The following is an 8983-nucleotide window of genomic DNA, read 5'->3' as shown; positions in this document are numbered from 1 at the left end:
TGTTGGACTGCATATCAGCTATCAGATCACTATTAGCCAATATGGCTGGTTAATAATTGGCCATCAGTGTCAGCAAAAATTATTATTATCGATGCACCCCCTAGCATGTTTATTTCAAGGTCAGTGTATTTAGACTTGTCCCTCACTTCCATGTGCCCAGGGAGAGCAGGGTCTAACAGTAAAGAGGGTGGGGAAGGGACAAGTAGTTGGAGGGATAGAGGTCAAGATGACTACGTCAGCCCCCAAGATTCATAGAATCTAATCACTGGGGGTTGTTTTATATTCCAGATCATTTTATAGTCTAGTAAATACTGTATATATGTGTGTGTGTATAGCCTCTCTCTCTGTGTGAGCTTTTGTGGGCTAAAGCTCACTTTACCGGGTCACTAAGAATAAAAAATGCTTTTCAGAGAGGCAGAGGTTTGTTGCATCTTTCTTTGAGGCTTGTCATTGTGGGTGAAAAGATATTAAACTAGACCAATCAAAGGAATCATCTGACTGAACAATGTATTCTATATTCTTATGGACTTATTTTAAAAGCAAAATAAACAAATAATCCTATTAGTGACACCACAGATCTTGAGAATTTATAAGCACGTAATGAAAACCCGTGGCTTCATGTACACAGTTTATGCACCATTTTGACCAACAAGGACTAGAGAAAGAGTTGAACAGTTTCAATGAATGAAAGCTCCATTGTGTAAAAATCTTAAACTGGTTTAATACTGCGTTACATCCATTTAAGTAAATATGTACACTAAATCACTCCAAATCAATATAGGGCACTCAGTCTCTAATAAATGTCCACATAAGAGGTCAGCAGAATTTAACTAAGCCAGTTTCTCAATAGATGTAGTTAAATCAGTGAACAAAAGGTGTATAAACCAGCACTATTAGGCATTTCAACAATATCATGTTCATTTAATACCTGAGGGAGCTGACCAACAAAGTCTTTGGTAAGATATTAGTTCCTAAGCGTGCTCAATACGTGGGTTCTCAGAGCAACAATCCTTCTCTGCCTCACCAGCACCATAAGCTCTGGGTGCACAGTCAAACCATATATAACAGCCTCCTTTGGTATTTGTTATCATTGTTTTTGGATTAAATAGCAGCCTGAGAAAAGCAAAAAAACCAAGTAAATGAAAAACTCACAACAGGAAACAATTTAACCACTCATTAAATATGAGATAGACAAACATCTCCAAATCCCCTGGTTAACCTTCAATTATATGATCAATACATAAATGGTAAGTGTGATTTATTTTTCACAACAGTTATCAGGGAATCCAGTGTCCACATGATTTAAAGAATTGATCTTCCTGCTCATTCTGCTTTTGAACCTCTTGCTTTCAGTAAACAAGAGCGATTTCCTAACAACTCTAGGTCTGCCTGGGTTTCGTCACTAAAAAAATCTCTCTGGCATCCCCAGTGCTCAGCAGAGGCCCAGTTCTCTTGCGTAAAGTACTGCCTTTCAAATAGTTTTTTTTCCCCTTTTCATAAAACTAGTACATAACCTGGGAAAACAAATATTTTTGAACTGCGATAATAGAATCACTGTTGTTTTGATCAAATCTGAAGCAGTTACATTGTAACTGTTGGTAGAAAGTTGGTAGAAAGCTGAATAGTAATCATGATTAAATTCCGTTTGTGACACTTCTCAAATGATGCTAAAGTGCTCCAGTATAAAATCGCCTTTGGTAAATCATGGGCAAGTAATTCTAGGTTATGAAGGCAGGAACCAAATAGCACATGACACCTATTCCACTATAATAAGGGGCAAAAATATGGACCAATCATACTAGCTTCTGTTGCATGCATAGCTATTACTTGAAATCCCTTTTGCTTTTGCATACACCACCAACTTGTAATTTAAATAACTTCCAAAAATATCCCCACACAGTGAACGGGCCTTCAATTTTTGTAAATTCACTAATTCCACATGCTATGTACAATTCATTTATCCAGCAATAAAGATGGGGTGAGTCAAATTTGCAGCAAACTGAAGATGTGAAAAAAAGGAATCTAGGTATCCCAAGCTAACTGATAAAAGACAATTAAGCCACAATTCCCACTGCAGGAGCAGGAACACAAACTATTGTTTCTAAGGAGCCTGGGTAGAATACAGTGCAATGAAAAATTCCATGTATTTTAACTTCAAAATTCCCTAACAAAGTGAAAGGATACCTTCTCTTTAGATCCAGGAAACCATGTGTCTTCTATATATAATTCTCAGTTTATTTTCCATTTTCTCTCATTTCTTTCTGTTGTAAAGCATATTAAGTGCATGGAATGTTATCCATTTTTCTCTTCTTCAATCATGGGCATAAATTTCTCAACTACATTCAATCTTTTTTTAAATAAATCAAAGTTTTATGACACAGCAGCTTTCAAACCCAACTCCAAGACCCCCCACTGTGAGAATACCATTTTTGTAGAGGTATTGTTACCTTGGACACAAATGTAGTGGAATATATTTTTCAATACAGTCTCTTGTCCAAAATACATTTATTCTTAGAAATTATGACTCATTGACTTGACAATAGCTGACCTTCAGTTTCAGGAATACCGCCAGTTAAAGTAGCTATAAGGAAGGTAAACAATGACAAAGCCTGGATCATTTACCAGAATCATACACTTAATATTTGCAATAAATGCCACATCCACGCTAACGCAATTTCATCAAATCTGACAAAATATACAGCAGAAAACACATGGTAATTTATGAGAAACAGCTAATGAGAGAATGAAAGAGTAACTCATGAACAGGAATGTCATGAACACAACAGCACTTGTGTGTCATCCTAACCACAGGACACTGGAGAATATGTGGAAAACTCCAAGGATGGTGCATTACATACACAATCATGATAATTACTTATAATTAGATTAAGTTTAGATTAAAAGATTAAGAATATATGGAGTGTTTGGTCCTAATTTATACCTACTTCAGGCATAACTAAGGGAAGCAAAACTATACTTATAAATTCTTGGGCAACATTCACCAACTGATGATAACGAACTAATCACTCCAGCCCTCGTCCTGCCTTTAGTCATCTCTCCCCTTGACAGCACCTATTTAATGCTATAGGCACAGAGTGAGTTTTTAACTATTCAAACCTACCACCTGGATCTGGAATGCACTTCTGAAGGAGGTGGTGCTCTTCCTTACCTTGGAGGTCTATAAAAGAAGGCTGGACATGCACCTGGCTGAGGTTGTCTGACCCTAGCGCTCTTTCCTGCCCAGGGCAGGGGGTCAGACCCGATGATCTGCTAAGGACCCTTCTGACTCAAACATCTATGAATCTATGAAAACCTTTCTGATCTCCTCTCTTCCCCAAATACCATTACTAGACACTAGTCCTACACATCTCTTAAAGTCTGATATTCAATTACAATCCCAAATTATCCATCATCCCAAACAGACAATTTATTATCTGTCATCTTTTGCATCTAAAAAAAAATCACCCTTCTTCTCGGTATGACTGAACAATGTTTGTTTTTTAAATGAACTCATATGACTGCATCCTGTGACCATTCAAGGGAATAAAACTCAGCTAATTTACTGTTTGAGGGAAGCCACAGCTTAAAAATTGCCAATTGTTTGGTTCCTCCTCTTTTAGTTTCCAACATCAATGTGACAGAACAGTCAGAGTGCTTAACTCCTTATGGATTTAATACATCATACACATTTACACAAGTTATTACATCTCAGTGCAGTCTAGGCCAAAGGACACCAAGCTGGGATCCAGGAGCTCCTAACTTTTAATTGTCACTGATTCATTCTATCATCATGTGAGAATTCATTAAACTCTCAGTTGCTGAGTTTTCATCTGGAAAATAAGAATAACAACATTTAATTACCTCCCTCCCCGTGATAGTCTCAATTAATGTTTGTACAGCACTCTGAAAATGTAAACTGCAACCTAAATCCTCACTATCATCTATCTGAAGTCAACTGCACATTACTGAAAAAATTATAACCTTCATGATATAATTAAATAATAAAGCTATACTAGCTTCAGCAGTATAAAGACTGCCTAAAGTCTAATCTAAAATAATGAGAACTTTCTGTTAACATGTGAGACTATGAAGCAAGGGACAAACAAAAAAAAGAGATCCTTGATGGGTTATATCTGAAATAACGTGTATCCAGCTAACTGAAGAACAAAGAGCTCAAAACAAACTTAGGAAAGAACAGCACTGAAGCCAATATGACATTTGCTGTCCTGTGCATAGGAAAATAATCCTCACAAAAATTGGGCTCTCTAGTCATATGAGAATTCATCCTCCAAATTAATACGGAGAAGAAATTGTTGTGTCATCATCAACAATGCATTACTCCAACTTAAAAATTAAAACTATATATGTTTAAGCACATTTTGTGTGTGTGTGTATACATTACACACACACACACATATATGCACGTATAAATATTTAAGCACTTTAAAAAAAACCAAACCAAACATTTTTGGGAAAGCAAGAAAAGTTTAAAGACAGAATTTTCTTTCTGGCTTCTCTAACCTTTTCTTGGTACAGGAAGTACTCCTGTTGAAGCTCAGCTTCATTATTCTTTATTTAGCACTGGGCTGGCTGCCAAGTAACATGGGGGGGGGCTAATTCTCTACCATCATTACCTCCTATTAAGTAATTGCTAATGGACTTGAGGTAGTTAAATCTTTATAAAAGTTTGTGATAGACCAATAGGGGCCAAATATTTTGGCAGGCATGTCACGAATTAGTTCCACACCCTCCCTGAGTGACACGCTGACCTCTGTCCTCTGCCTAATCTGCTGCTCTGCTTCCTGTTTCCTTCCCTGTTCACCCTACCCAAATCTCCTGATCTGTTTTCAGCTTCCCACCCAGTGCCAGATCTGCCTGATCCCCTTCCCTGTCTGATCTGCTGCTCTGCCTTCTGCTTCCTGCCCTATCTGCCACTGTGCTGTCTGCCCCCACCCTGGTCTGTTGTATGCCACACACAGAAACTGCCCGTGCTGCCTGCCACCCCTGTTATGGACAATCCACAACTTCTGTTCAGGCTCACAAACATTTGTAGATACCTTCTCTATAGAGAGCCAAACTGAAGGGATCACAGGATGGTACTGATAATCAAACTCACTTCTTGATTTAGAGGTTTAGGGTAGAACCAGAATTGTAGGATCACACTATCTAGTCTTCTTTGAGCTCTGTCTAGAAAAGTGCATAGCATTTTAGGTTCCAAGTCCCTAACTTGAACTGATTTCTTTAAAACTGAGATTATGTAAGTCCTTCCAAGAGGAACTGCTCAGTACTGGATCAGCGAGTATTTTTGGAAATGAGGAAGCACATATTTACGAAGTACAAGTTATAGATGGGGACATGGAGTCGGACGTTTTAAGCGGGGGTTACAGGAGGTAGGGCTCTGGGGTATCTTGCTATCTCTGTAGTGGAGTCACTGCTTAGCCTTGATCAAGTGGTAGCATACCAACTCCAAGATCACTGGGCCAAACAATGAACCATTAGAAATATATGTACATTTTTATTCAGCTTAATTTGTTCAGGTAAAAGGTACTGGGAATGGGTGTGCTGCAGGAATAAGTCCCCAAAACAGGCCCAAGAAAACTAGTTTTGTTCATATTCTTCAACAACAACCTGGAAGAACCAATTCAGAAGGCAAGGTCTACCAATAATCCTGTCTGCTAAAATCACCAGAAAAAAAGCAATGAGTGGATGGTTTGGCCAGGTTAAGGGGGAGATGCTTTTTGTTTTTTTACATAATTGAAGACACATTCCCACTGGGAATCACTAGGATAATGACTTTGGAGCACTAGTGTCCAAAGATGTGCTTGGACAAAGGGCAGTAAGAGAGAGAAGGCAGATTGAGAGACCCGTGGAAATGGTTGGAAGATGTTGCAATGCCAAAGCCACAGCCACTGCCTCTGCTTGCACCTGTGACGTCTCTGTCCAGGTAGGACTGCTCACCATTGAGGCTTTGACCATGGTCCAGGTTTGGCACTGTGGGGACTGCGGCTTGCACGTTCCTTCCAGTGATGGCCAGGTTGGGGAGCGCCTGGCATGTGAATATGTCTCCTGGTGCTGTCTCCCAAGAAACAGGCATGAGAGCTATACAGGAAGAGGTGGTGAGGCTCCAAAGCATCCTCCATCATGAGGAGTTCATTGATTCGATTCTGAAGGAGATATCCAGGACTGTGGAGGAAGAACTGCCAGAGGCAGCACTAGAAAAGAGAGAAGACATGGACTTCCAGGAGGCTGGAAGCTGGAAGCTTGTGATCTCTGGCAGCAAGTAGAAATTTCATCTGCACCTGCAGCAGTTCATCTGGAGAACAGATATGCAGCCAGACAGGGAGAAGCACGTTCCACTGGTGGAGGAGGAGGACAGGCCAGGCCTCATCAAGGTGGGAAGGATCAAGACAACTGCCACCAAGAAGCAGTGACGCGTGGTGGTGTTTAGAGATTCCCTTTTGCAGGGGACAGAGGGAGCCATCTGCCAACCTGACCTGTTGTCTTGGGAAACCTGCTGCTTGCCTGGAGCCTGGATCCAAGATGTCACAGAGTGATTACCGAGATTCATCCAGCCCTCTGACTACTAACCCATGCTCATCCAGGTGGGCATCAATGATACTGCCAGGGGAGATACTGAGCATATCAAAAGTGACTGTAGAGCTCTGGGTGCAAGGGTAAATGGGACTGGGGCTCAGGTCGTGTTCTCTTTGATCCTTCTAGTCAAAGGAAAGGGCCCAAGCAGGAGCGAGTACATCCTGCAGATCAATACCTGGCTTTTCAGGTGATGTCATCATCAGGGCTTTAGCTTCTCTGACCATGGGATGTTGTACCGAGAAGGGTTCCAATTTTTGTGTGTGTTTTTTGCACAGCATATTGAAATATGGAAGGACACTGTACAAGCAGCATTGACTAAGTATAGACCAGTGAAAGTATTAGGATCTATTCAAGCATTTTATTCCAGTTATTGTACATTTTCAAGGGATTACAAGATTTACTGGTTTCAGGAAGGAAAGTGGAATCAACAAATTCTGACCTCTCAGAAGTGCCGTTAGTCTCATGGAGGCCCCCAAGCAGAAGCTAAGACATGGGCCCCTCCCTACCCACACATTCTTATTAGATACCTTCCACTAACTCAGTCTAGTGAGGCTCCTCAGACTTGGGGGACTTTGGCAAATGCCTTGGTTCTTCATCCATTAAACCACCTCTGCAAGCAGTGAGGAATAAACTAGAATTATCACTGGATTAAGCCAATCTTATTTCATGCCCATTTATAATTTAAGTTTGATACACAATTAAATATAGTTACTAAAGCTACGGACAGACATTACACATAAACTGGTTTAAGTGATTAGAAACTGAACAGTGGCCCTGGGGCTCACAGACCCCAGCTGCAGGGCAGACGGGACGGAGGGCGAAATTAACCCTTCTCCCCTTCACCTGGCCACGTCCCTGCCACTGGAGCAGATGGGGAGGGACATAAGTACTAGGGCTGTGCGAAGCTTTGGTCCCCTATTTGATTCAGCGGCAATTTGGCCCGATTCAGTGGCTGAATCTCCAAATCCGAATGGAATCAGAGGACCCTTTAATCTCTCCAAATGGAATCGGAACCCTCCAAATTGTTTCGGAGAGATTCAGAAAGATTCGGAAATTCTGACATAGACACAGCTTTAAATGTCTTTTCTACAAACCTCTAGGTAGCAGGGGCTTGTGAGTGCTGCGATGCTGGGGTGCATGGAGTGTCCCACAGAAGCATGAGGGGCTCCCCAGCACGCTTGGCAGCAGATCCGGAAGTGGACCAGAAGCACTTCCAGTCCACCAGGAAGCATGCTGGGGGTCCCCTCCTACCCCCCCACCCCCCTGCTTGGTGACTTGGGCCTCCTGAGTCTGGGGGGGGATCTGGGGGGAGAACCCGCAGCAGATCACTGAGCTGGGGAGGCGCGGGGGGGCCAGCGCGCTCCCCAGCAGACCTGGAAGTGGATCAGAAGTACTCCTGGTTCCACTTCCGGGTTCACTGCTGAGCATGTGGAGGGCTCCACCACACACCTGTGGGACGTTCCATGCGCCCCAGCATTGCAGCGATCACAAGCCATGCCTGCTACCTCAAGGTATGTAGAAAAGACTTTTAAAGTTGTGTCTACGTCCGAATCGCCAATTCTCTGAATTGGCATCGAATCTTCAGATTTGGATTCAGCCAAATCGAATCAGGGACAATGATCCAAATCAACAAATCGAATCACTGTCCCTGATTCGGGCCAAATCCGAATCGAATAGGACCCGCTTCGCACACCCCTAATAAGTACCCTCTAAATGTGAGAGTGCCCAGGAGGGAGTTTATTTCCCCCCTCCCCTCCCTGTCCCACTGGCAGGAACCGCAGCCCTTCTGGCATGGACCCATTAAGGTTAAGAGGGCAGGAAGGGAGTTAATTTCCACCCCCCCCATGGGTGACTGCAGCTGGGGCGAAGCAGCCCCCCTCCTCCCTGCATCCCCATCACCACAGGGTAGGGAGAGAGGCTCCCTGGGCAAGGTTGCCCATCTACAGAGGGGGACTTCCCCCTGCTCCTCCCCTGCCACTGCGAGGCAGAGAGTGGGGCTCTATGGGAGGCTGGGAACTCTTGCCTCCCAGTTCCTCCCCTGCTGCTACAGGACGAGGCGGGTGGCTCTGCTCAGTGCTGGGGGGGGAATCTTTTCCTTCCTCCTCCTCCCTCTGCCACCACGGGGCAGGGAGCGGGTGCTCTGTGCGGCGCTGCCCAGCCCAGGCCAGTTGGGACATGGGGAGTGGCTGTAACTGAGCTGCAGCTGCTGGGGGTGGCCCTGCTCCCATGGCCCAGGCCAGCCTCGCTCATCCCCAGCTAAGGCTCAAAATCTTGCTCACCAATCCATGACGGACATTGCCAAAGTTTCTGAAAAACAAACTATTGCATGTGCATGTAAATCCGATCTGTTCTTCCAAAAAATGCTACCCAACGATTCAGAGAGCAGGAA

This window comes from Alligator sinensis, unplaced genomic scaffold (genome assembly GCF_000455745.1).
Source record: "Alligator sinensis unplaced genomic scaffold, ASM45574v1 scaffold1517_1, whole genome shotgun sequence".
NCBI lineage: Eukaryota > Metazoa > Chordata > Crocodylia > Alligatoridae > Alligator > Alligator sinensis.
This window is presented reverse-complemented; position numbering follows the sequence as displayed.